Here is a 27,046-nt window from a genome sequence, read left to right as displayed (position 1 = left end):
AAGTCTGGACACCATGTAGAATCAGTCAGGAGGGTTTATTACACACAGTGCTGGCCAAGTGGCACCTTGCCTGCCAGGCCAGGCTCAGTGAAGCACTGTCAAGCAATAGGTTACAAGTGATTATATAGGATATCAATGGGCAATGAAAAAAGATGGGGTGAGAGGTCCCAAGCCCCTGGATAGGTGCTGGCAGCAAGACATGATGAGTACAATAAGCCAGTAATCCAAAAGGTTACACAATGACTCCGCCCATAATTTGCATGCAATATTTTAGACAATGCACAGGTGTTTTTTTTCTTTAGCCGTGTGTTTAAACAATATATACATTGATTCTAGTTCCACCTATATATCCATGGGAGTAACGATGCCTTTGTTCGATTTGGTATGAGCCACGGGTCCATTTCTGAACGTGTTAAAACAATGAGAGTACATAACAAACATTGCTTATTTGTAACACATTGTTCTTATATCTGGGGCCCTGGTATTAGTGAACTAGGGAAATATCTTGTAGAGAATACTGAAAGGGAGGAGGGTATCTCATCCCTGGCAGCTCAGGCTTGTCTCACAGCCTCTGGACTTGGCCTTGGAGCACAGTTGCTGTGGTTATTATCTCTTTCTCCAGACTATGAGAAAGCTATGGCCTTCTCACACTAGCTGTATTTGGGTACCATGCTACATGTTATGAGTTAGTTAGGTCTTATACCAGACTTTGAAAATTGGGCATAAAAGTGACAGTTCTTAACAGAAACGATAATATGCTTCAGGAACTTGGGATTTTCACCCTACAGGGGAGATTGACCGGAGGCATAGCCCCATCAAAGCCCCGGATTACAGCAGTGGCCACTACGTGAACTGCAAGGGGTACCACTCAATCGTGCTCCAGGCAGTGGTGGACGGCCAGGGGGAGGTCCACGGACATTTACATGGGCTGGCCTGGCAGGGCACACGATGTGCGCATCCTGCGAAACTCAGTCCTGTTTCTCAGAATGGCGGCTGGAACATTCGTGCCCTGATGGGAGCATATCATCAGGGAGGTCACCATGCCCCTATGCCTTGTGGGCAGCCCAGCCTACCACCTCTAGCCCTGGTTGATGCACCCATACATGGACCACCTCACACCCTCCCAGGAACTGTTCAATGCCTGTCTCACATGGGCCCCGTACCTGGTCAAGCGCTCATTCGGCTGTCTGCAGGCATGATTCAGGTGTCTCCTTACACATCTCAATGTGGAGATGAAGAACATCCCGCAGGTTGTGGCTGCATGCTCTGCCCTCCTCAGCCTCACCAAGGCCCGTGAGAGGATCCTCCCCAGGTCTGTATTGTGGAACTGACTCCCAGGTACCAGCAGGCCACCCACAGCAGTTCAACTGTGAGGGGATCCACATCTGGGAGGCGCTGGATGGGGGGACTACTATCCCCCGACCATCCCTCGCACGCCCTCCCTCAAGCATCCCATCCCTGCCTTCCCCCACAATAATCAGGGACATGGGGGTGTGTGAACTGCAAATATGTATGTAACACTAAACTTAGAACAATAGAAAACCATTCCGTAAATAGTTGCTAGGAAACAAAAACAAACTTGTATAACCATCATAACCATATACATGGGGGTCAAGGAATGGGGGCATGTGAACTGGGATTGGGGTTTGGACAAGGATGGTGGGGGTCCTAGTTGAGGGATGGGGTGGAGGACCACAAGCCCTGGTGCCCACAGGTGCCCCTCCTGCCCTGAGTTTGTGGTGCCCTGTGGGGTGCTGATGGGGCTGGGAACACTGGGAGGAATGGCCAGTCTGTCACAGGCCCAGGCTCAGCATGGCGGGTAGCAGGGGATGGTTTGTAGCTCAGGGGACCCTCCACAGGGCCCACCATGGCCATGACCCAGACTGCAAGGTGCCTGAGGAAGGTCACGGGCAGTCCTGGGGGCAGTTGCATGGCCAGGGCCTCAGGGTTGTGGGCTGTGGGGGCAGGAGTAGCAGGGAGGAAGGGGTCAGGAGCCTTGGGGGGAACAGAGGGGGTGGGGGCAGCAGGGGCAGCTGGTGGCTGGTTGGCCAGGGCACCTCACACTGTCCAGAGCATCCCCACCACCTCCTCCCATATGTCTCACTGCCAGTTCAGTGTGACCTCGCTGAGGGCAAACGGCCTCTCCGCCAGGGCATTCTGGTGACAAAGGGTGGCTCTTGTTGGCCGTGGCCTCGTCTTCACAGCCCCAGTGTCTGCTCTGTCGGATCCATGGCTGCCATGCTGTGGGAGCTGTGCGCTGGTCCAGGCCCGGCTGCTGGGCTGCTGAGTATTCTGGCATTGATGGGGCTGGCAGGCCTTGGGCTCCTCATCCAGCTCTCCCACCCCTCAGATGGTGCCACTGTAAGACAGAGGAAAGGGAGGACAGTGGGGGTTAGTGTTGCATCCATACCCCGGTTGCTATGACCTTGGTCCCCCTGGGAGGCTACCCCCACCCTGGACCCATGCGATGGCTGTATCCCAGGGGATGCCGTCATGCAGGGCCCTACATGCTTTCCACACAGATCCCTAGGGCAAGGTGTCAGGGCGGTGGCACTGTCTGTTGTATCCCCCCCATGGAAATGGGCTGGCAGGCTGTGGGGGGGCTCAGCCACGGGCAGGGGTCCCTACCCGGGGAGCAGATGGGCTGGGTGTAGCTGTGACTCCAGAGGGGCCCTCACCACTCTCGGGGGACTCACCATCGGAGAGGGAGCCAGACATGGCCCACAGGTGTGGCTGTGGCCCCAGGCCCTGACCTGGAATGGGCCATCTGGGGTTGGGGCATTGCGAAGGGGCCCAAGTGTGCTCCCCCCGCAGGGATTTGCAATGGCATACACTTACCTATGGTGTCTTCGAATAGGTCAGGTGATGCCCAACCGGAGAGGGCCTGGCTGCTGGAGGCAGAGGGCAGCTTTATTACCAGGGAGCCATTGACGACTTTCCACTGGACAGGACGTCCATAGTGGCAGGGTCCTCCTCCCACTCTGGTGTGGCAGGGGGTTTGGGTGCTGCATCTCCAGAGTGACCAAGGGATGAGGTGTCATCTGCAGCCGGGTGGTCCCACTGCTCCTGGTAGAAGGAACAGCTGGATGGGGCATGGCCGGACCTGCAAGTGCTGTCTCAAGCCCACACGTATCTCTGGCGCAGCTCTTTAGCTTTACATAGGACCTGCTTGGGTGTCCGGGAGGGGTGGCCTCAGGCAGCCAGTCCCTGGGCGAGGCGCGTGAACATGCGGGCATTCCTCCAGTGCCCAGTGGTGTTGTGGAGGACCTCCTCAATGTGCCAGAGCTTCAGGAAGTTCTGGAGCTCTGGCTCTGTCCAGGAGGGGGACCTCTGTTTGGAAGGCAGGTCAGGGTCCTGGCTGTCCATGCCTGGGTTGCTGGGGCTGCCCTGGGTGGCACGGGGCTCTGGTCTAGGCCATCTGGCTGGCTTGGGGATCAGTGGGCAACACAGGAGCTCAGTGGAGTGTGGCTGACAGCCCTGCACATGCTGCCACATTCCACACTCTCAGCTTCCTGCCACAGGGTCTCCAGGTCCCTGCAGTTTTAAAAGCTGCAGGAGCTGGAGACCATAGAGCCCTGCCTGGGTTTCCTACAGCATCTCTGCTCTCCAGCGGGCTGCTGCCATGACGGACTGCTTCTTCTGGAAGAAGCGGCCTGCAAGGGTCTACACATAGTCTTCCAGAACATTCTTCTGGAAGAAGGTGCTCTTCCTGGTTTCGCAGTGGCATGCGGAATCTGGAAGATGCAGCCCTTTATTCCGGGTTCCTTCTGGAAGAGTGACATGCATGTATAGATGCTGCAAAGATCTTCCGGAAGAAGGCTCCAGTCTTTTGGAAGATCGTGCACGTATAGAAACTGCTTTAGAGATAAACATTTTTTTCTAAGTGAAAATCCATAACGTATGCTGAGGAGGACCAGACTGCAGGAAAAACATAATTTTGGGTACTTCAATAGCTGGGCAGGATGCTTTGTTAAACTTACAGGCCCCTGGTTTGGGACACAGTAGAGTGTCTGGACATGGATCATCCTATGTTGTATTCAGCAGGAACACCTGGAGAAGCAATCAGAGCACAAGGGATAATTAAAGTCCCCCCTTCATGACATCTCTGTGGGCAGAGACCATAACACCACGACCTGACCACAATGCAGCTGGTCATTGGACCTCCCCGCTAGAAGCTTCACTACAAGATTCATGCGTAGTTCAACATTCACATTTAAGGGTTAGACGTGGAACCTAGTTGTCAATCCCCTTTCCAGTCTAGCCCAGTGTTCTCTTTCTCTTTCATGTGCTGTAAATATTCACCTAGCCTTATAGTTATTAAACTCAACAGGTGATAGATAGGTGTGCAAGTCCCATGAAGAGAATGGCTTTTAATTAATAATTGAAATACATTCATGAGCTCTTACTGTGTATCTGCTTTTGGTACATGAGTAGGAGATGCTCGAGACCAAGAGGGAGACTCAAGCAGAGGTCAAAGAACCAGACAGCACATTAAAAGCCACTTAAAACCATGATTTGTGCTAATAATTTATAAATCCACTGAAGAAATCTTGCTAATAGAATTAGAGCTCCAACCCAGTTCTTTGAAACTGGGTCAGTGAATCCCAGGTAGCCTGGAATGCTCCCCCCAGCCTAATACATCTCAGTATTTCACACAAGTCTGTCAGTGTGCTTTCAAAACTTTGCTTTCACACTAATTATTCCCTGCTTCTCTCATATAGACTTATTTTATATGCTGAAAGAAGCTACAAAATCTTAGTCAAACTTTAAGGTTGTCTGAGGAGAATTAGCAAAGGCAAACGCTATATATAGAAATGCCCACTAACAGCACAAATATAATTTGAATCTTAAAGCATGTTTGGGTCAGGATGGTGGACAGGTTTTTTATATTGCAGCAAATACATCTTACGAATTCAGCTAAGTCTACAGTTTCATGGCCGATAGGGCCCGATCTCTTAGTGACATCTCAAGATGTTTGTGAAAAACTGCTTACATTCTGCTATATGAGAAGATAGTTCTTAATGAAGAGCAGATTACTATGACAAGGCAGTAGCTACTGGATTTAATATTCAGGGTATGGGCAAAAGTGTTCCACTTTATATTTCTGTCAAAATAAACTGGAACAGATTCATGTAACTTCACTAGTGTATGTCACAGCATAGATTTGATAAAATCCTTTTGGAGCATACAGTGAACCTAAGCCATGCAAATAAGTTCTGCATAAATAATTACAAACCTAGGGCAGAGACACAGTTCCCCATTTTAAATAGCCTTCCATCTTCACTCAGAGGCACACTGATATGATGCATATCTACTAGGGATATGGAAGCAGGAGAGCTAACACAGCTGTACTTAGGGACTGATTCCTGTGTCTTTCCAAGCTGAGCCCATTTTCAGTTACTCTTAACATGCTGAAAATTCCATTTTCTAAGTTGAAATTTTCAAGAACTAGTGACTGCTAGATATATTTTATAAGGCTTTGAAAATACACAGGCCAGCCATTTCCCAGTCTTCCATGCAGGGAGAATGGAAAATATCAACAGATCCTCCTTTATAAAAAGAGGTTTTGCATTTATTTGTTTATAAAGTTCTAGCGCTGAACTTGTTGGGCAAATATTTGACAGGAAGTGAAACATCATTGAGGAGAGATGCCCTATAGTGTTGGTTTTGATTTTACTGAGTCATGAGCATTTGAATCTTTCTGTCTCAGATAGACTGCACAATTAATGTTTTCTTTAGCATTTTGGGGAACATTTGAATGCTGTGTGTCATACCAGCCATTGAAAGCAAACAATGTTCAACTGTTTGCATGTGGAAAGTACTACAGCCTAGATTCACAATGGTGTCCAAGCAGTGGGATGCCTCACCTAAAAATCACGAGAACACATTGTGATTCACAAACCCTGAATTAGGCACCTAGGTACCCTATATAATGAGTGGAAAGACAGAGAGAGAGAGGCTTTAAGGTACATATGTGTTGCAAATGCCTTTCAGCATTTAGAGTACATATGTAACCCACACACCTTCTGGGTGTAGTTCACTGTCCCATGTAGTGACACTTAGGGTTTCTCTATACTCACCGAGCGATTGACCCATTCAGGGTCTCTCTTCCAGAATTTGATTTTCCATGCCTAGCACAGACATGTGAAACCAAAGCCTCTGGGACCTGCAGTCGACCCCTGTACTCCTTGCTATTCCTCAGTGAGGGTGGACAGGTAAGTCAATTGCACATAAGGTGATTCTAGCTGTGCAACTGCTGTACTAGAATGGTGTATCTGCAATCTACCTACCTCCCTACTATAGACCACACCTGAGACTAATTACAAAGAGAAGGAATGAATCATTACTGCAACCTTAGCTGAGAGCCAGCAGGCTTTTAGCTCAAGCTATAGAGGCTCACGCAGGAAGTTCAGAGGTTACAGGTTCAAGCCCAGGTGACAGGGGTTACATGTACACTGATTAGCAGAATGCATACAGCCAGCCATAGCTGGCAGCGCATGTTTCTATTGATGGTGTACATAACAAAATGTATTTTGCCTATGGATGGAAAAAATTAGAGGAAACATAGCTTATCTTCCCTAGTTTGTGAATCCCTCTGGGGGCTAGATGAGAGATGCATACCCAAATGCAAAGAGGGAGGCAGAAGTGAGCATGCTCAAAGTCAGAAACATAGGTTTCTAGGAAGCTTTTTGTAATGGGGTCAGGGCAGTGGTACTGTAAAATGGGATCCACTCAATCCTAAATTAACTCATTGAGATGAGAAGCAACCCACCTTTCACCATTCTGGTGTTACTCAGAGGAGCAGTCTGGAAGTGGTTCCCCCTGTAGTAAAGAAGTGGGACACTGACTCCAGGGGACTTTCTTTCCTCTGATCTGTCTCATGAGGCTACACCAGGAGGGTCCCCAAAACACTCTGGAATTGATTGTAAGGCCACAAGCCAGCCACTGTCCCTCTTGTAGAATGTCACAGCTGGTCATGAAACCTGGGAACTGAGACTGAATATAGTGGCAGCTTTATCTTGAACTAAACTGCTGAAAAAGGCACACACACACCACAGCCACTCAAATCAGGTAAAACAAATTTATCTTTCTCAAGAACAGGCTATCTTCTCCCCTCTTTTTTAACATTGTCAGGCCTCCACTGAAGCTCACAAAGCAGTGCCACATTCTTGAAAGAACACATTTTTCTCATTCTTCCATGAACCCCACAGACCTGCAACCGCATTGCATTGGCAGGAGATAAGACCAGGAATGGGGGCATTTGATCCCTCTCCATTCAGCTGCCTTAAGGTGGTACCATGCTGGCATTCAGTCTGGAAAAGGGAAGACTGAGATTGAACATGACAAGAGCTTTCAAGAACCCAAAAGGTTGTTACAAGAAGGAGGAAGAAAATTACTGTCCTGAACCTCTGAGGATAAAACAAGAAATGATGGGCTTAAACTGCAGCAAGAGAGGTGTAAGTTGGGCTTTAGAAAAAAACTTTATAACTGTTAGGGTGGTTACAGACTGGAATAAATTGCCTGGGGTGGTTGTGGAAACTTTGTATGAGCAAGCTAGACAACCATCTGTCAGGGATGGTCTAGAACGATGCTGCTTGGTCCTGTCATGAGCATAAGGGACTGAAAATTATGACATCTCCAGGTTCCTTCCCGTTCTGTGATTCCATGCTTAGCTACAGGGTCACCATAGTGCACGGTGAGATTTCCCATTGTGCTGACCTAGAGCAGAAGGATTAGTTTCATCCTTTTTTCTGTGATTTTTCCTCCTTTCAGTGCCCTGCAACAGCATGTACATCAGAGAAATAGTACATACAAATTATAAATACTAATAGATACGACATAGGCCCAAGTGACTGAAAGCAAGGATAATGTATTGAGCCACTGTGCTGTTTGGGAATCCTAATTTCCTTGCTCATTTATGCAGGAAGAGTTGTATTCAAGAATCCTTACTGAGGACTGAAGATTTAAAGAGTTTTTGATTACAGCAGCATCTGTTAGCAGGCCTAAAGCAATTGCTAGTGGCAAGCACTGGTTATTTATTTGTCTGTTGGGGGGGGCATACACTTACACATTTATAAATCTTGGGCTGGAATGTTTCACATTAATATGGAGATGAGTTTAAAATTTAGATTTTGGGAGTGACAATTTTGTTTTGGAAATCTCAGGTTTCTATTGATTGAGGCAAAATTAGTGTGAAATAGATATCTTAAATTTTAATAGCTCACTGTTTTAGAAATGTTTAAAACAACTTAAAAAGCTGTCTTTTAGTTTCCTTTATTTCCTCCTAATTTTCGAATACAGCAGGTATTTAACCTGCACTGTTCACAGTAAATTTGGAGCAGAGATTCATTGTCGCTTAGTTAACAGAATACTCCAGGGAAGGCTATTCTCCTTTTTGTTTTTATTAGGTAATAGATCATATTATGTTGTGTCACAACTCTGTAAACTATTGCTTTGAGCAGAAAGAGCAATTATATCTAATAAAGCAAGCCACCACTCTCATACTGACAGATGATAATCACTCCAATTAGATTTAGTCAGCAATGGACATACCCATTTTAACTGTATTTCCATACATTAGGACATTTTCTCCTTTTAATTACAAATTAACACTAGTTTTTTATCAGAACCATCACATACGCCTGTTCACATTCATCTGTTCAGCACCACAAACTATTTAATAGACTTAAAAAAAAACCTTTTGATTTTAAATGTTGAAAAATAAAGTAGAAAACAGTTGTAAAGTAGCAGTCTTTGTGATTGTAAGTATTGTACATATGGCCAATGATGTCATTTAGTTGTGTCCTGTTATTCTGCTGCAAATAAAATAATGTATCCAACTTCTTCAAACAATCTGTAGTAGCATCTTAGGCTATAGTTATCTACACAGTACTTGAAAAATATGGATATCACTGAAAATAATAACAGACGTTATCTGGAATTATTATTATTATAGCAATTTTTTAAATGTTTTCTGTTTGGCTATATTTAGCCTACATACTTTCCTGATTTAAAAAAAAATCAAAAACATCTCATTCTCCTATTAGACATTTTGTAACATATTTTTTAAAACTGTTATAAAAACACTTCAGAGCTGTCTATTTCTACCTTTATGTTATACAGTAATCCCCCAAGATGTGTGAGGGGTGCAATCCACACAACGTTCATGTACCTAGAAATTTGGGTAAGTCAGGGGGGCCTGGGGTGGTGGTAGGGGTGTGGAAGTGGGGCAGGGATGTTAAACCTGGGGTAAGTTAGGGCTGCAGGGGAATCAGGGGGTAGAGTTGAGCTGGGTTCTCGGTAGTTGGAACTGGGTCTGTGGGGGTTGGGGCTGGTATGCACAATGGTGATTGGAGTCAGGGCATGTGGTTGCGGCTGGAGCCGAGGCTGCAGTGGAGGCTGGAGCTGTGGTGCATGGTGTTGGCTGGAGTCAGGGGCTGCGGCAGAGGCTGGAGCTGTGGCGCACAGTGGTAGCTGGAGCCAGGGGCTGTGGTGGAGGCTGGAGCCAGGGCATGTGGTTGGAGCTGGAGCTGTGGTGCACAGTGGGTAGCTGGAGCCAGGGGCCGCAGTTGTGGCTGAAGCCAGGGAAAGCGGCCGTGGCTGGAGCCCCTGCATCCCGTGGCGGCACTCAGGGGAAGAGCAGTCTGCTGCCAGCTCAGTTGCCCTTCGAGAGGGGGATCTTCTCCCCTGCTATACCTCAGCAGCTGCCTGGGGCTGGAGCTTCCAGGGTCCTCCTACAATAGCGCTAATGTGAGATACGCACATGTTGAATGCGCGTATCTGGAGGGTTTACTGTATCATGCTGCCTGCTGTTTAAATACAAGAGGAAAATCCTGCCTATGGAGATTCATTATAAAGGCTCTACTTCAACAGTTGGGAAGCCCGTGCAGTTCTGCATCACAGTTGAAATCTGACTGTGCTATAGTGGTGATATAGTAGCCACAAATGCATGGAGCCAGAGGGAATAACTTAGTGAGATCTTTGGCTTCTGGCTTTTTTTATATACATCTCCCTCAGTCCTGAGCTGTATTTAAAAAGTTCTCTAGCACAGCCAGGTCAGTTAGGGATGAGATTTGTTTTAGTGAAATAATTTCCCAGACTATGTCTCCATTACAGCGATCTGTCAACAGAAGTCACCATTGGAAAAGATCTTCTAAAAAAACTTCTGAGCTGCGTCTACACATGCAAAAACCTTCGAAAAAAGAGGCTCTTTTTCGAAAGAGCGGGAGGAGCGTCTAAAAGTACCAACCCGTCTTTCGAAAGAAAATCAAAAGAACGGGGCTTCGAAATCGAAATCCGAACCCTGATCCCGTATCAGGAAGATCGCTCCCTTTCGAAATAATAAATCAAAAGAGTACACGTGCAGACACTCCACAGCCCACTCTTTCGAAAGGAAGGTCCACCACAGCGCTGATCAGCTGCAGTGCGGGGCCGCTCCAGCCGGCAACAGCAGGGATTTACGATCCCTGCGTTCAGCTGCCTTAAAGCCGCACAGGAAACCCGTGGCAGGAAGCTGAGAGCATGCTTGGAGCAGGCTGTACATGTGCTCCAGCCACACGCTCGAGCACCATCATGGACAGAAGCCAGGCCCCCTGCGAGCCCCACGGCCCCCCCCCACTGAGCCCTCCAGAGCCTCTCAGGGCTCCCAGGGGGAGAGAAAAAAAAGATCCACCTCCTGGGTGGAGTGGGAGCTGCGGGACCTCCTTGGCCTCTGGGAGGATGAGGAGGTCCTCCGGCACATGGGGAGGGGGGAGCGGCGGAATGCCGTGGCCTTTGCCCTCCTGGCCACAGGCCTCCAGGCCCGGGGCCCTCCAGAGCATACCTCAGAGCAGGTACATTCCAAAGTTAAGGAGCTCCATCAGGGCCTGGGCCAAGGACCAGGCTGGATGCTCCGGGGCAGGTCCAGTGACCTGACCCTTCTACCGGGAGCTCCATAGTATCCTGGGGCCCCAGGAGAATTCCCCCCACCCCCTTCCTAGACACCTCCGGGGAGGAGCTGCAGCCGTCCAAGGTGGAGGAGCATCCCGGATCGGGGACCACGGACTTGTCGAGTGAGGAGGGGGAGCTGACAATCCTCCACCCTCCCACTCCTCCAGCCCGGCAACCGAGGCCAGGGCACCTCCCGACATCACCAGGGAACCCTCTGGTACATACTGGGGGGGGCACACCTACTCCAAGGTCGGGGGGGGCAACACAACGGCTAGGTGCCAACACATGGGACAGCTGGTCCTGGGCCGTACAACAGCCAGCCCCCACACAGGATGTGGCACCCTGTGGTGGCACATCAGCCATGCCCAGCACCCACCTGGCTCCTGGCCCCCCAGACGACTAACACCCCTGAGCCTGCCGCTGCTGCCCCCCCCCCGAGCCTGCCCCCGCTGCCCCCCCCGAGTCTGCCCCCACAGCCGCCACCAGGCTCACCCGCCGCTGGTACCTGCTGGTAGTACCTGCACCTTCCCCCCCGCGCCACCAGGGACCCCACATCCAGGGGAGCAGGGGCTCCAGGGGCCGACAGGGCTCGCGGCCCAGCACACCTGCCCCAGAATGAGTGCCCCCCTCCAGGTTACATTCCCCCCTCTGCCCTCCAAGTTACATGCCCCCCACCCCCCTCCAAGTTAGGTTCCCCCATATGTAAATAGCCACAAAGCATTTTTTTTAATAAAGTTTGTTTATTGTTCACCACCCCATGCTATGCTCCTCGGTGGGTGGTGGATGTGCGGGTGTGGTGCTGGTGGGGTGGGGGTGGCAGGGAGGGTGGGTGACGGATGTGCATGGGATGTGGCCATGCATACGGGTCAGAGGAGGCCTTTGGCAAAAGCCTGCCTGAGGGCCTCCCAGATGTGATGGCCATCCTGGTGGGCCTGGCGAATGGGGGCGGTGCTCTGCTGCTTGTAGAGACTGCCATCCGGAGGGTCCCCCCCACGGACATAGGTGTCCCCCTTTCCCTCCACAGTGTTGTGGAGGACACAACAGGTGCCCACCACCTGGGGCACGTTGGGGACCCCAACCTCAAGACGTGCGAGGAGACACCTCCATCGCCCCTTTAGGCACCTGAAGACCCACTCCACCATGTTGCAGGCATGGTTGAGGCGCTCATTGAACGCCTTCCGGGTGGTGTCGAGGTGTCCCGTGTAGGGCCTCATGAGCCACGGGTGCAGGGGGTATGCCGCATCTACCACCATGCACAGCATCACGGTGATGTCCCCTGCCACTGGGATCTCCCTCTGGGGGACAAATGTGCCAGCCCCCATGCGGTGGCAGAGGCCAGAGTTCTGGAACACCCGGGCATCGTGGGTGCAGCCGGCCCAGCCCACGTAGAGCTCCGTGAACCATCCCCTCGCGTCCACCAGGGCCTGGAGCACCACCGAATGGTAGCCCTTCCTGTTCACGTACTGGCCAGCACTGTGTGGCGGGGCACAGACGGGGATGTGCATGCCATCCAAAGTGCCAATGCAGCTCGGGAATCGCAGGTGCTGGAAGCTGGCAACGGTGTTGTCCACATCCCCCAGGCAGATGACCCTATGCAGCAGCATGGCATTGATGGCCAGGATGACCTACAGAGGGAGAAGAGGGACACATGCTCTAGTGTGGGTGTGGCAGCCGTCACCCCCCCACTTCGTGCCCATCCTGCCCCCCTCCCATCCAGCCCCTGGCCCGTGCAGCTCCTGACACCTTCCATCCAGCCCCTTGCAGGGGAGGGTTCCCCTCACCCCAGCCCCACGCACCCCCCGACCCCACCTTACCTCCATAAGGACAGCCCCGACAGTGGCCTTGCCTACCCCGAACTGCTGTCTCACGGAGTGATAGGAGTCTGGGGTGGCCAGCTTCCAGATGGCGATAGCGACCTGTTTCTGCAGGGCGAGGGCTGGCCGCATGGAGGTGTCCTGGTGCCGGAGTGCGGGGGCGAGAGAGTGGCAGATCTCCTCGAAGGTCTGCCTCAACATGCAGAAGTTCCTCAGCCACCTTTCCTCACCCCACTCCCATAGCACCACACGGTCCCACGAGTCAGTGCTGCTGGGGTGGTTCCAGACACGTCGGGGCACCCAGGGGGGTGCCCAGCGATGGCCTGGACAGGGAAGCCCCATGGCCCCTGGGGTACCTTGCAGCCACCCGATGAGCTCGGGTGCAGCTGCGGCGAGGGTGCACAGCACTGCCAGCAGGTCATCCATAATGATGCTGTCCGCCAGCAGGAGCTGTCACTCCAACAGGAGATGGCATGTGTAGAAGCAGCCCTAGAGAGAACGATGGACAAGATCAAGGAAGAAGTAGAAAGGATATCTGTGCATGGAATGAGAATCAACAACTGGAGATTCACAGATGATATAGTTATCATTGAAGAAGATGAAGAGAAGTTAGTGAGAATGGTGCAAGTGCTAAATGAGAAAGGAAAGAGGTATGGACTGATTATGAACATCGATAAAAGAAAAACCATGGTATTTGGCAATGAGGTAATAGGAAAGAAGAACAGTGTAGATGGGATTGAACTAGAGAATGTAGAGAAGTTCACACATCTGGAAAGCAACATAACATACGACATAGACTGTAAGAAGGAAATAATAACTAGAATAGCGAAAGCAAGAGAAGTTTGCAGGTGATGGATAAGATCTGGAAAAGCAAAGCAATTAGCTTAGGAACAAAGCTGATCATCTTGAAAACGTGTATTCAGCAGCATGCTGTATGGTTGTGAGACATGGGTGATAATGAAAGATTCGAAGAGAAGGATATTAGGATTCAAGAGGAGTCGTTATAGAAAGATCCTGAGAATAGGATGGATGCAAAAGTTCATCAATGAGGAATTATATAGGAAGACACAGGTAAAAGAGAACCTACTGCAGAAGGTTATACAACAGAAGTTACAGCTATTTGTGCATACTTGCAGAACGAACAACAAATGAAGAGTCAAGACCCTGGTATTTGGTATAATGGATGATTCAGAATGGAGAGGCAGACCCCACTGAGAACAGGTAGATGATATAGTAGCTTGGCTTGGGGCTAGTCTACAGAAACTAAGCCACTCCGCACTAGACAGGGAAAGGTGGAAAGAAATAGTGAGGGAAAAATCGGACACCAGCAGGCACTGAGCCCATGGTTGTTGATGACAATAACTAGAAGCTTTTGCCAGCATAGCTATACAGATGTAGCTGTAATATCAAAACTTTCCTCTTGAAGACAAGGCCTGAGATGTAGGTCAGTACAATTAGGTCACTGCCGAGAGCTCAAGTAAGCTGCAAAAAACCTAAAACAAAATTAAAAACAAAAACATACACAACACCCACCCAGCCCCCACACCTCCCCCCAGCAGCAGGGAGTATTCAAGCCTGGGCAAATGGATTCTCGGTCACAGGACAACTGTTACAAGACTGAAAACAACAGTGTAGAGGAGTCCAGCTCTGAAGTCTGGCAAGAGAGGTTTTGCTCAAAGCCCGTTCAGGGATGTGTACACTGCTTGTCCCAATGTTGGGTGCCCCAAACTCTGAGACTTACTGCTAAGTTGTTTTTTTTTCCTTTTGGAGTGTAGACATACCCCATGTTGCAAAATTTGCTCTCACATTTGTCACTAAAGAACACCTTGGATGCTGGTCTTGTCTGAGAAGCTAATGACTGGTTGACTGGTACAACAGTGATAGGTGGAGGTAACTAGCTTTGAGACTTAGAATCATAGAATCATAGAACACTAGGACCGGAAGGGGCCTCAAGAGGCCATCGAGTCCAGTCCCCTGCCCCGACGGCAGGACCGACCACTATCTACACCATCCCTGATAGACATCTGTCTAATCTGTTCTTAAATATCTCCAGCGAGGGAGATTCCACAACCTCCCTTGGCAACTTATTCCAGTACTTGACCACCCTGACAGTTAGGAACTTTTTCCTAATGTCCAACCTAAACTTCCCTTGCTGCAGTTTAAGTCCATTGCCTCTTGTTCTCTCCTCAGAGGCCAAGAAGAACAAGTTTTCTCCCTCCTCCTTATGACACCCTTTAAGATATCTGAAAACCGCTATCATGTCCCCCCTCAATCTTCTTTTTTCCAAGCTAAACAAGCCCAATTCTTTCAGCCTTTCTTCATAAGTCATGTTCTCCAGACCTTTTATCATTCTAGTTGCTCTTCTCTGGATCTTCTCTAATTTCTCCACATCTTTCCTGAACTGCAGTGCCCAGAACTGGACACAATACTACAGCTGAGGCCTAACCAGCGCAGAGTAGAGCGGTAGAATGATTTCTTGTGTCTTGTTCACAACACACCTGCTAATGCATCCCAGAATCATGTCTGCTTTTTTTGCAACAGCATCACACTGTTGACTCATATTTAACTTGTGATCTACTAGAACCCCTAGGTCCCTTTCTGCTGTACTCCTTCCTAGACAGTCTTTTCCCATTCTGTATGTGTGAAACAGATTATTCCTTCCTAAGTGCAGCACCTTACATTTATCTTTATTAAACTTCATCCTGTTTACTTCAGACCATTTCTCTAATTTATCTAGATCATTCTGAATTATGACCCTATCCTCCAACGTAGTTGCAACCCCTCCCAGCTTGGTATCATCTGCAAACTTAATAAGCGTACTTTCTATGCCAATATCCAAATCATTAATGAAGATATTGAACAGAACTGGTCCCAAAACAGACCCCTGCGGAACCCCACTTGTTATGCTTTTCCAGCTGTATTGAGCACCATTAACAACTACTCTCTGGGTGCGATTAGCCAGCCAGTTATGCACCCACCTTATTGCAGCACGATTTAAGTTGGACTTGCCTAGTTTGTCGATAAGAATATTATGCGAGACCATATCAAATGCTTTACTAAAGTCTAGGTATACCACATCCACTGCTTCTCCCTTATCTACGAGTCTCGTTATCATGTCAAAAAAAGCTATCAGGTTGGTTTGACATGATTTGTTTTTTACAAAACCATGCTGGCTGTTCCCTATCACTTTACTACCTTCCAAGTGCTTGCAGATGACTTCCTTAACTACCTGCTCCATTATCTTTCCTGGCACAGAAGTTAAGCTGACTGGCCTGTAATTTCCTGGGTTGTTCTTATTCCCCTTTTTGTAGATGGGCACTATGTTTGCCCTCTTCTAGTCTTCTGGAATCTCTCCTGTCTCCCATGACTTCCCAAAAATGAGAGCTAACAGCTCAGCTACCTCTTCTATCAGCTCCTTGAGGATTCTAGGATGCATTTCATCAGGCCCTGGTGACTTGCAGACATCTAATTTTTCCAAATGTTTTTTAACTTGTTCTTTTTTTATTTCAAAAACTAACTCTACCCCTTTTCCACCAGCATTCTCTATGTCAGGCATTCCTTCAGACTTCTCTGTGAAGACCGAAACAAAGAAGTCATTAAGCATCTCTGCCATTTCCAAGTTCCCCATTACTGTTTCTCCCTCCTCACTGAGCTATGGCCCTACCCTGTCCTTGGTCTTCCTCTTGTTTCTAATATATTTGTAAAAGGCCTTCTTGTTACCCTTTATGCCTGTAGCTAGTTGGAGCTCATTTTGTGCCTTAGCCCTTCTAATTTTACTCCTGCATTCCTGTGTTATTTGCCTGTGATCATTCTTTGTAATTTGTCCCAGTTTCCATTTTTTATAGGATTCCTTTTTTAGTTTGAGATCATGCAGGATCTCCTTGTTAAGCCAAGGCGGTCTTTGCCCATATTTACTATCTTTCCTACATAGGGGAATAGCTTGTTTTTGGGCCCTTAATAATGTCTCTTTGAAAAACTGCCAACTCTCCTCAGTTGTTTTTCCCCTCAGTTTTGCCTCCCATGGGATCTTACCTACCAGCTCTCTGAGTTTACCAAAATCTGCCTTCCTGAAATCCATCATCTCTATTTTGCTATTTTCTCTCCTACCAGACCTTAGAATTGTGAATTCTATGATTTCATGATCACTTTCACCCAAGCAGCCTGCCACCTTCAAATTCTTGACCAAGTCCTCCTTATTTGTCAAAATCAAATCCAGAACAGTTTCTCCCCTGGTGGCTTTTTCAACTTTTTGGAATAAAAAATTGTCTCCAATGCAGTCTAAGAACTTATTGGATAGTCTGTGCCCCGCTGTATTAGTGTTCCAGCATATATCTGGATAGTTAAAGTCCCCCATCACCACCAAATCCTGGGCTCTGGATGATTTTGTTAGTTGCTTAAGAAAAGCATCATCCACCTCTTCCACCTGGTTAGGTGGCTTGTAGTAGACTCCTAACAGGACATCACCCTTGTTTTTTACCCCTCTTAAACTAACCCACAGACTCTCAACACGTCCATCTCCTATGTCCATCTCCACCTCAGTCCAAGTGTGTACATTTTTTATATATGCCGGTTCTCTTCAGTAGATGAACAGAAACCTTTATCCTCTGAGAACATCAGTCTCTGTTAGCCCATGAAGAGTAAGTTCATTTAAAACATTTCAAGATATTTTTCACAAATATTTTTCTTGTGGCTACACCAGACCCCCATGTCTTCCAGTGCTTCAGAAAAGTATAAGAAGCTTCAATGTAAGTTGAACACATTGGGTCAAAATATAACATTGTCATGTTCAGATTCTCAATCATTACCCATGATGATAAATCTCTACACCGAATAATAAGTCTCACACCAAATGAAATTAAATGGCACAAATGCCAGAAAATGTTGATTTGTAGTCTATTTTGCATGCTCTGAAAGCTGGCTGAGCTCATTGATGAAATAAATAAATAACTATGACTACCTGTTGTAATTTAATTATTTTTTTAGTCATTGAAATAAAATGAAATGAAGTTTTGTGGTAAAAAAAAATTCCAAAGGGATCCAACCTGAGAGAATGTCAATACATCTGTTTTTAGCCATATTATGCGAGTTCTGTGAGCTTGAGTTAGTTGACATGGTGCTGAGGCTTGCTGCCATGGGGGGTGAGTGAAACACTACAGAGTGAAGTGTTTCAGTAGCGAATCCCATTGTCTTCTGCAACACAGTGGTGAAATCTTGAACTTACAGGTGAGCCAGTAGCCTGCAACAGGGCAACGGAACCTTTTTAAGAGGGAGCAGGGCTCAATGCATATGGATTTCTTACTTGATGCTCAGCTGAGTTTAAGGGAATGCACCTTGACCTTATAAATGTCAGACAGCTGCAGGTGGGAGTTTAGCAGAAGGCTCCTGCAGATGGTAGAGTGCCACATTTGAGCATGGAAAAGGAGCCCTGACTAGTGGAATAACAGTAAACGCAACTGCTGCAGAACTCTCAAGTGTGAAAGTCAACATTCCTGGACCTGTGTGCTGAGCTCACCCCAGCTCTCCAATGCACTGACAACAGAATGAGAGCTGCACTGATTGTTGAGAAGCAAGCGATGAAAGCTTGCAATACAGGATTGCTACTGGTCATTTGGAAATCCATTTTGGAGTTGGAAAGTCCACAGTGGGGGCTATTGTCACGCCAATGTGTAACACCACTAATAATCTCATGCTAGAGACCATGACTCAATAATGTGCAGGATAGAGTGAATGCATTTGCAGCAATGGGATTCCTAAGCTGTATTGGGCAATAGATGGAATCAGCTCACCTTGGTATGGAATAGACCAACAGAAAAGACTACTTAGCTACGATTATTAGTGGACCACTGAGGACGCTGCACCAGTGTGTCAGAGAAGATGCACGATGCTCGTTATTCTGGAAAATACAGGTCAGCTCAGAAACTTGCAATCAGGGAAATTCTTTTCCAACCCATAGATTACCACTGGCAATGTTGAAATGCCAGTAATGATCCTGAGGCACGCAGCCTACTCCTTGCTCCTCCGCCTCATACACTGGTCACCTTGACAACGCCAAGGAAACATTCAGCTGCTGGCTCAGTAAGTGCAGAGTGACTGCTGCACGTGCTTTTGGTAGATGGAAGGGATACCAGCATGGTTTACCCTCACAACTCAATCTCTGAAGGAAAAAATATTCTAATGGTAATTGCTGCTTGTTGTGTTCTCTATAGTATCTGTAAGACAAAGCTGTCACCAGGTGGGTGAAGAAGCTTCTGCTGAGTTTGAACAGCCAGGCACGAGGATTATTAGAAGAACTTGCAGCGGAGGGAGGCCTTGAAAGAGCACTTTAATAGTCTGCCACAGTATAATGGTGTGGAAGATTGTGCTCCAACTGGCTGTGAGTATGGGGTCTACTAAGAATTGTGTTGTCCTTGGTGTACATTTAGGATAACACCATTTGTTAATGTAGCTATTAATTCTGTGGTGCTTTCTATGTCTTTATAACTAGTACACCATATTTGCTGCTGACTACATAAATGCTGTTGCTCTGTACAGTCATAGATAAAGTCAGCTTTCAGTAGCCCTAGGCCATCTGTATCATATGTTGTAAAATAATAAAGATATATTATTATGTTTCCAAAACAGATTTTACTGTGTACCAAAACTGGTGCATAGAAACTATGTGCAATTAAGAATCCAAATAAGACTAAAATCATCTTACATAAATTAATGGAACACAGCTTTAAACAAGGGGAAGGGTATTCCTGCCAATTTTTGTTCATTTGGGCTATGCATACAGCAACATGGTATGCATTGTCTTCAGCAGTGGAGTGGTAGTGGTAGGGATTCCTTCCCCAACACCACGTAGAATGTTGTGAAGGAGGTACTAACATGGAGTTCTCCATGGACTGCAAAGAAAGGCAGAGCCATGATGATTGAACCAATAGAAAAAGCCTCTTTACATTCTGGTGCATCTCTCATTCTTTTTTGTGATGGAACTCAGGGCCTTTCACCTACACACTCTTTTCTTCTCCTTACTGTCTGCAATATTTATCTTCCTGATGCTCTGTTCACAGTCCAATGCAGCAGTGGCTTGCAGATTCTTACTGAACATATCATCTTGAAAACCTTTTCCTTCTCTTTATCTGGCTCAGGCATTCCCCCTGTGTGAAGGCAGGAACCTTTCAAGGATGCAATGGGAGTAGCTAACAATAAAACATACAACAGTGTCATTGTAAGTATAATCACTATGGATTACAAATGCTTGCATTTCAAACCTTCCTTCCCAAACTCCCCTGAAGTTTTAAACAAATCATGATTAAGGCTAAGATGTAATCATAGGCATTTTTAGTAAAACTCATAGACAGGTCACTGGCAATAGACAAAAATTCATAGTCCATGACCAGACCATGACTTCTGTTATTAATACCCATTATTAAATCTCTGTGGCTGGGCCCTGGGTGCTCTGGGAAACCCCTGCTATAGCACAGAGGCTGCCAATCCCCAGTGGCTTACTTCTTCAAAGACCTGAGGCCTGCTCTCCAAATGACCTCTAGTGCCACTTCTGGGGCTGCTGCTTTGGGTACCCTCAGGACCACTGCTGCTTCGGTAGTCCCTGTAGCCAGCTGCACCTTTTGTTCTTGCCATAAATATGATAGTTAAATAAAACAGTGTGGCTATGTCTACGCTAGAGAGTTTTGTAGACAAAACTTGTAGCGCGTCTACCCACAAAATGCAGTTTGTCGACAAACTGTCAAGAAAAAAGCCAAGTAGACACTCCGAGGCCCTTTTCTTGACACAGTGGATAGAAAGATTGATCCGCTTTTATGTGTAGAGGCAATGTGTCAATGGCAGTTTTGTCAGAACATCTCTTCTGACAGACACTTTTGTCAACAGATGCTTTGTAGTGTAGACATAGCCCATAGTGTTCACAATGGCTGCGTCTACACGTGCACGCTACTTCGAAGTAGCGGCAGTAACTTCGAAATAGCGCCCGTCACGTCTACACGTGTTGGGCGCTATTTAGAAGTTGAAATCGACGTTAGGCGGCGAGACGTCGAAGTCGCTAACCCCATGAGCGGATGGGAATAGCGCCCTACTTCGACGTTCAACATCGAAGTAGGGACGTGTAGACGATCCGCGTCCCGCAACATCGAAATAGCGGGGTCCTCCATGGCGGCCATCAGCTGGGGGGTTGAGAGATACTCTCTCTCCAGCCCTTGCGGGGCTCTGTGGTCACCGTGGGCAGCAGCCCTTAGCCCAGGGCTTCTGGCTGCTGCTGCTGCAGCTGGGGGTCCGTGCTGCATATACAGGGTCTGCAACTAGTTGTTGGCTCTGTGTATCTTTCACTGTTTAATGAAAGTGTATCTGGGAGGGGCCCTTTAAGGGAGCGGCTTGCTGTTGAGTCCGCCCCGTGACCCTGTCTGCAGCTGTGCCTGGCTCCCTTATTTCGATGTGTGCTACTTTGACGTGTAGACGTTCCCTCGTTGTGCCTATTTCGATGTTGGGCTGAGCAACGTCGAAGTTGAACATCGACGTTGCCAGCCCTGGAGGACGTGTAGACGTTATTCATCGAAATAGCCTATTTCGATGTCGCAACATCGAAATAAGCTATTTCGAAGTTGGGTGCACGTGTAGACGTAGCCAATATAAACTATACTAACTAATGTTCCATTGGAAGAAATTACACAATTTATTATTCTTCATGTTTCAAAGGTCTTAAATATTGATAGATTAAAAAGTAGGAAGAACATTCCACAGAAAAAACCCAGATCAAGTAAAGTCAGCAAATGTACCTGTCTGAAGTCACATGTTGGCAGCCAAATCCTAGTTCAACAGGCATTTGCCTCTGAAAATAGAATGGTCGTGCAGGACCAGGATTCCACTATGCAGTCCAGCTCCTACTCAGGAGTAAGAGCTATAGAATCACATTCTTTCCACCTTATTCTGATACAGTAGAAGAATATTAGCTGCAGTATTGGCCCAGGTGCCATGCAAACAGCTGAAAAATTCTCTGAATGTGAATTCATTTTTAAATATAACAATAGCTTACAGAAGTGGGTGGAGGTTACTTCAACTGCTCCAATCATAATTTTTATTAACATTTCATTTTTATTTTCCTAAAAGAAGCAGCAAATGAAAAAGCAAAGATTTATATCATTGAATGTCATAGCTGATTACTTCCAGAAATGAAAAGAATGCAATTTTTATGACTTTATTTAAAAGTCAACTATTTTTCATGGGGAAATATAGTCTGGTTAGACAGTTTTAATTTTTAAGAATGCCTTGTACAATGCAATATGAATTTCTAAATTAAATTTTTTCTTTACTGTGATTATTTTCCTAAATAATACCTCAACAATTTTCTAATTATATGTGATATTTCCATTCTAATACTCAACCACATTACAATAATAATTTTCTGTTGTAAGATACAGAACATCAAGAAAAATTTGAAGAACCTGTTCACTAACAATTCAATTCCAGTGGTGACCCATAACCAACTTGTGAAGTGTCATAAGATTTATTGTAAAATTTAATGAAAGCATTCCATAAAAAGCTACTGAGGTCAAGGGATAGCACTTAAGATAAATGTGTAATGATTGGGTGTCATCTTTATTTATTTGGGGTGCATCTACACTACAGCCCCCTTTCAAAAGGATGGCTTTTGAAAGAGAATGTTGAAAGCTGTCCTTTTGAAAGGGAATGTCCACACAGGTGTTGGTCACTCTGTCCTTCCATGATATTCCAAGGATGCGCCTGAGGCAGCGCAAGTGGAAGACTTTCAGCCTCTTTTCCTGGTGGGCGTACAGGGTCCAAGTCTCGCTGCCATAAAGGAGGGTGTTGAGGATGCAGGCTCTGTAGACTTGCATTTTGGTGTGAGTGTACAGCTTGTTGTTATTCCACACTCTCTTGCTGAGTCAGGACAGAGTTGTGGCCGCTTTTCCGATCCTCCTATTTAGCTCAGTGTCCAACGACAGGGTGTCAGTGATGGTGGACCTGAGGTAAACGAACTCATGGACGACCTCTAACGTATAGTTGTCAATGCTGATTGATGGGGATTCAGCAACATCCTGACCGAGTACGTTTGTCTTCTTTAGGCTGATGGTAAGCTCAAAGTCCTTGCACGTTTTGGAGAACCGATCCAGCAGTTTTTGAAGCTGGTCTTCTGTGTGAGACACTACAGCAGCATCGTCTGCGAACAGCATGTCTCTGATGAGGACTTCCCGCACCTTAGACTTAGTTTTCAGCCTTGCAAGATTAAACAGATTCCCATCAGATCTTGTGTGCAGCAAGATGCCCTCTGTTGAAGATCCAAAAGCATGCTTCAGGTGTGCGAAGAAGATCCCGAACAATGTCGGAGCAAGCATGCATCCTTGTTTGATGCCACTCCTGATTCTGAAAGTGTCCGATAATGTGCCGTCATATTGGATGGTTCCTCTCATGTCTTCGTGGAACGACTGGATCATCTTGAGTAACCGTGCAGGACAGCCTATCTTGTGGAGCAGTTTGAACAGACCATCGCTGCTGACCAAGTCAAAGGCCTTGGTCAGGTCGATACCGTCCTCGAGCAAGCTGGAATCCCAACCATGCACACCCTCCTCAGGCAGCGTCCACAGGATGAATGATGGAAGGATTCCAAAAGACATCCTGTATGGTGAGCTAGCCTCTGGCAAAAGAGCTCCCGGATGCCCCCAGCTGCGCTACAAAGATCTCTCTGGGCCCCACACCACTCTACTGTCCAGTGCCTGGGGTTGGTGGGCGCGACCCTCGCCTCGGCCTGAGCCCTAGCCGAGGCTGGCTGGGGGCCAGGCGAACTGGCAGGTATGGCCGGGGGGTGTCAGCAGGCTCCAGGTCCCCCTTGGTGGAAGGCCCCAGGGTGGCGGACAGCGGTGGGACGGAGGTCAGAGCAGGGGAGGAGTGGCGGGTGAAGTGGGCAAGGCGGCGGGAGGCGCGGCATGGGGGAGCCAGGTATTCCGCTATGCACTCAAACGTGCGCATAAAGGCCCCCCATGCCTCCTGGCACCAGGCCAGCGCTCGCTCCTGGAGCTCCAGCCACCACTTGTCCACCCGCAGGCACCGCTCTGACACCTCCAGCTGACGCCAGAGGGTCGTGAGCAGCTGGGAGTCTGTGGCCATCCTCGGGTGGTGGTGGCTCCACTGTTGGCCCCGTCGTGGGGCTGGTTGGTGCTCCGCCGAGGGGCTGGCCTGCTGGGATGGCCCTGGTGGACTCTCCGGGACCACTGAGACCTTGCTAGTGCTCTCCGGGCCCTCTGATGGTGCAGCTGCGGAACACAGGGGGGAAGAAGAGTGGAGACAGCCATTAGTGTGGCCCCCAAGCCGTGGCCCTTGTCCCCCAACCCCTCTGCTGCTGGTTCCCCATATCCGTCCCTGGGAGATGCTGCTGCTGCTGATGGGTGTCCCACCCCCTCCCCCCCGGGGGGACCCTAGGTTCTGCTCCCCCCCGTCCCCAGGGATGGGGCATGGCACTGTCCTGCTGGTGGGGCAAGGGCTGATGTACTCTTCTGAGGGATATGCCACTGCTGTCCTTGGGGCCATGGTCATCTGGGCATGTGGAGGGCCCTGGTCATGTCTGTTTTCCCCGCCCCTTAACCCCGGGGGTGTGCACCAGGGGGGTACATACCTGACGGTCCGCTCCCACGGTCAGGGGACACCCTCTGGGTGGACACCCTGCTGGAGCTCCGGGACGGCAGAACGATGTGCAGCCCCCCCGTCGCTGGAGGAGGATTCCCCCTCCTCCTCCTCCAGCATCCCAGGGGTGGGCTCCTGGGGGGGGCCCTGGGGTGCAGGGCTTGCCTCCGGGGCGTACTCCACCTCCGGGGCCTGCTGGGGCTCGCCAGCTGAGGTTTCAAGAGTGGCCAGCGGGGAGGTGGTGTACCAGGGGCCCAGGATGGACCTGAGCTCCCTGTAAAAGGGGCAAGTGGCGGGGGGCAGCCCCCAGATTGGCTGGCCGCATCCCAGGCCTGGGCATAACCCTGCCACAGCTCCTTGACCTTACTCCTGACATGGTCAGGAGTGCAGGCAGGGTGACCCCGGGCAGCCAGGCCCTCAGCCAGCCGAGCGAACGCATCCACGTTCCGCCTCTTGCTCCCCATTACCTGGAGCACCTCCTCCTCACTCCAGAGCCCCCGCAGGTCCCAGATCTCGGCCTCCATCCAGGAAGGTCCCCGCTGCCTTTTACCAGGCTGGCTGCCAGGCTGGGAGCCCTGGCTCCCCTTGTGGGGGGTGCCCTTGGGGCACTTGGGGGGCTGGCAGGTGGCCATCGCAGCGGGGGTGGTGGTTTGGGGCTGCAGGGAGGCGTGCAGGCAGGCCGCGTGTCAGTGTTGCCTCCTACATGCGCTCTCAGCTTCCTGCACAGGAACGCAGGGGGTTGGGAGCTTTAAGGGACCGCTGCACACGGCGACCATAGAGCTCAGGGGCTGGAGAGAGCGTCTCTCAACCCCTCAGCTGATGGCCGCCATGGAGGACCCCACTATTTCGATGTTGCAGGATGCGGATCGGCTGCACGTGCCCTACTTCGACGTTCAACGTCGAAGTAGGGCGCTATTCCCATCTCCTGATGGGGATAGCGACTTCAAAGTCTCGCCGCCTTCGATTTCAACTTCGAAATAGCGCTCGCCATGTGTAGACGTGGCGGGTGCTATTTTGAAGTTGGCGCGGCTACTTCAAAGTAGTCGGCACGTGTAGACGTGGCTTTAGATGCTTATAATTTTCTCATTACTTACCCTTCAAAATGAAACTTAATCCAGGAGTGTATGGTTAGTAGAAAGTTTTAGGACAGAACCATTCAGTTATCTTTGAGAAAGGAAAGAGTGGGGGAGGGAACATTAGCTGAAAAATTCTTACTAAAAGCGAAATAGATGACAGAGACAGACACTCTGATTATTAAACTGTATGCGACTGGGACAAATACTTTTTAACATTCCAACTACATTGTGAATGACTCGTGCCATAAGCCTTACTTCTTCTAGAGCATTCCAGAAACATAAGTACATATCAATATATTTAAATTATATCATATCAATTATCATATCAATTATAACATATCAATTATATCATATAATTTACTTAAATTAGTACAGAAGTATGGACAGCCAGAGCTTAAGGTCTGTATATAATTATGCTTTATAAAACTTATAAGTACAGATGTCTGTCTTATTCAAAGCATTTTATTTAACTGTATTTAGCAATAAACGTATTGTTATAAATTGTAATTTTTGGATTAAAACATCTATCCCATTTTTTCACAGATTAATAATCAGAAGAGTCAGAACATGGACGGGGAGCAGCTCTCAGGTCTCCTGACTCCACACCCAGGACAGGTGGAGGGTCCATGGCTCCCTAGGTGGTGTTCCAGAGGAAAGAAGAGAAGTTGGGGTGGTGGGTCAAAGCTTCAGGGGAAAAAGGAGACGCAGAGAGTAGGGTCACAGTTCTAGTACCATGCTTCCCCCCTCCTCCCACACATATGCTTGTACCTAGGCTGTGGAGATTCTTTGAGGGCCACCATATAGACCAGGACCCCATAGGCTGATGCATTAATCTGCCAGGCCACATCTACACTATCAAGTTCTTTTGAAATATTTTTTGAAAGAAGGATTTTTTTAATATATCCAACACAGCATCTACACCCAAAACACATTCTTTCGAAATTGAAAGGACATGGTGCTCTTTTTAAAAGTGCTCTTCCACTCCCATTTCAGGAAGAGCAGCTTCTTTCACAAGAAAATGTATGAAGATGCTTCACGGTCCCTTTTTTTCAAAAGAACAGTCCTCATGGTGTCTGATTTTTTGATCCCTGGTTCATTCTTTTAAAAGAGCGGGTGCTGTGTGGATGCTCTCTGTGGAAAGATCAGATCACTTTTTTGATCTGCTTTTTTGTGTGTGGATGCGTTCTTTCCAAAGAAGTTCTTTTTGAAGAGATCTTCTGGATGGGCTTCTTTCAAAAGATCACTGTAGCGTAGACCTAGCCCCACTGGGGAAATAGGCAGCTAAGAATGAGATCCACAAAAATTAGCATGCTGGGTAAGGAACTACTTAAACTAGCCAATTATAGATACCAATGAGAGGAGTGTATCAGCAGGCCTGCATTTCTCACAAAGTTAGATGTTTAAGCTTGGGTTGTTAGGGAAGTGTTTGCTGCTGGTGGAGCTCCTACATTAAAGTGGCTTAGGCCTCTAAGCCATTCTTGTGAGAAGTGCTGAAGGAGGAGGTGGTGGTGCCACCCTTATAACTTGCATGCCATTGAGCTTATAACGTGCCCTCCCCCTGTGCTTTTTTGGAGGGTCAAAGCATGAAGACAGACTGGA

Source organism: Carettochelys insculpta, chromosome 1 (genome assembly GCF_033958435.1).
Source record: "Carettochelys insculpta isolate YL-2023 chromosome 1, ASM3395843v1, whole genome shotgun sequence".
NCBI lineage: Eukaryota > Metazoa > Chordata > Testudines > Carettochelyidae > Carettochelys > Carettochelys insculpta.
This window is presented reverse-complemented; position numbering follows the sequence as displayed.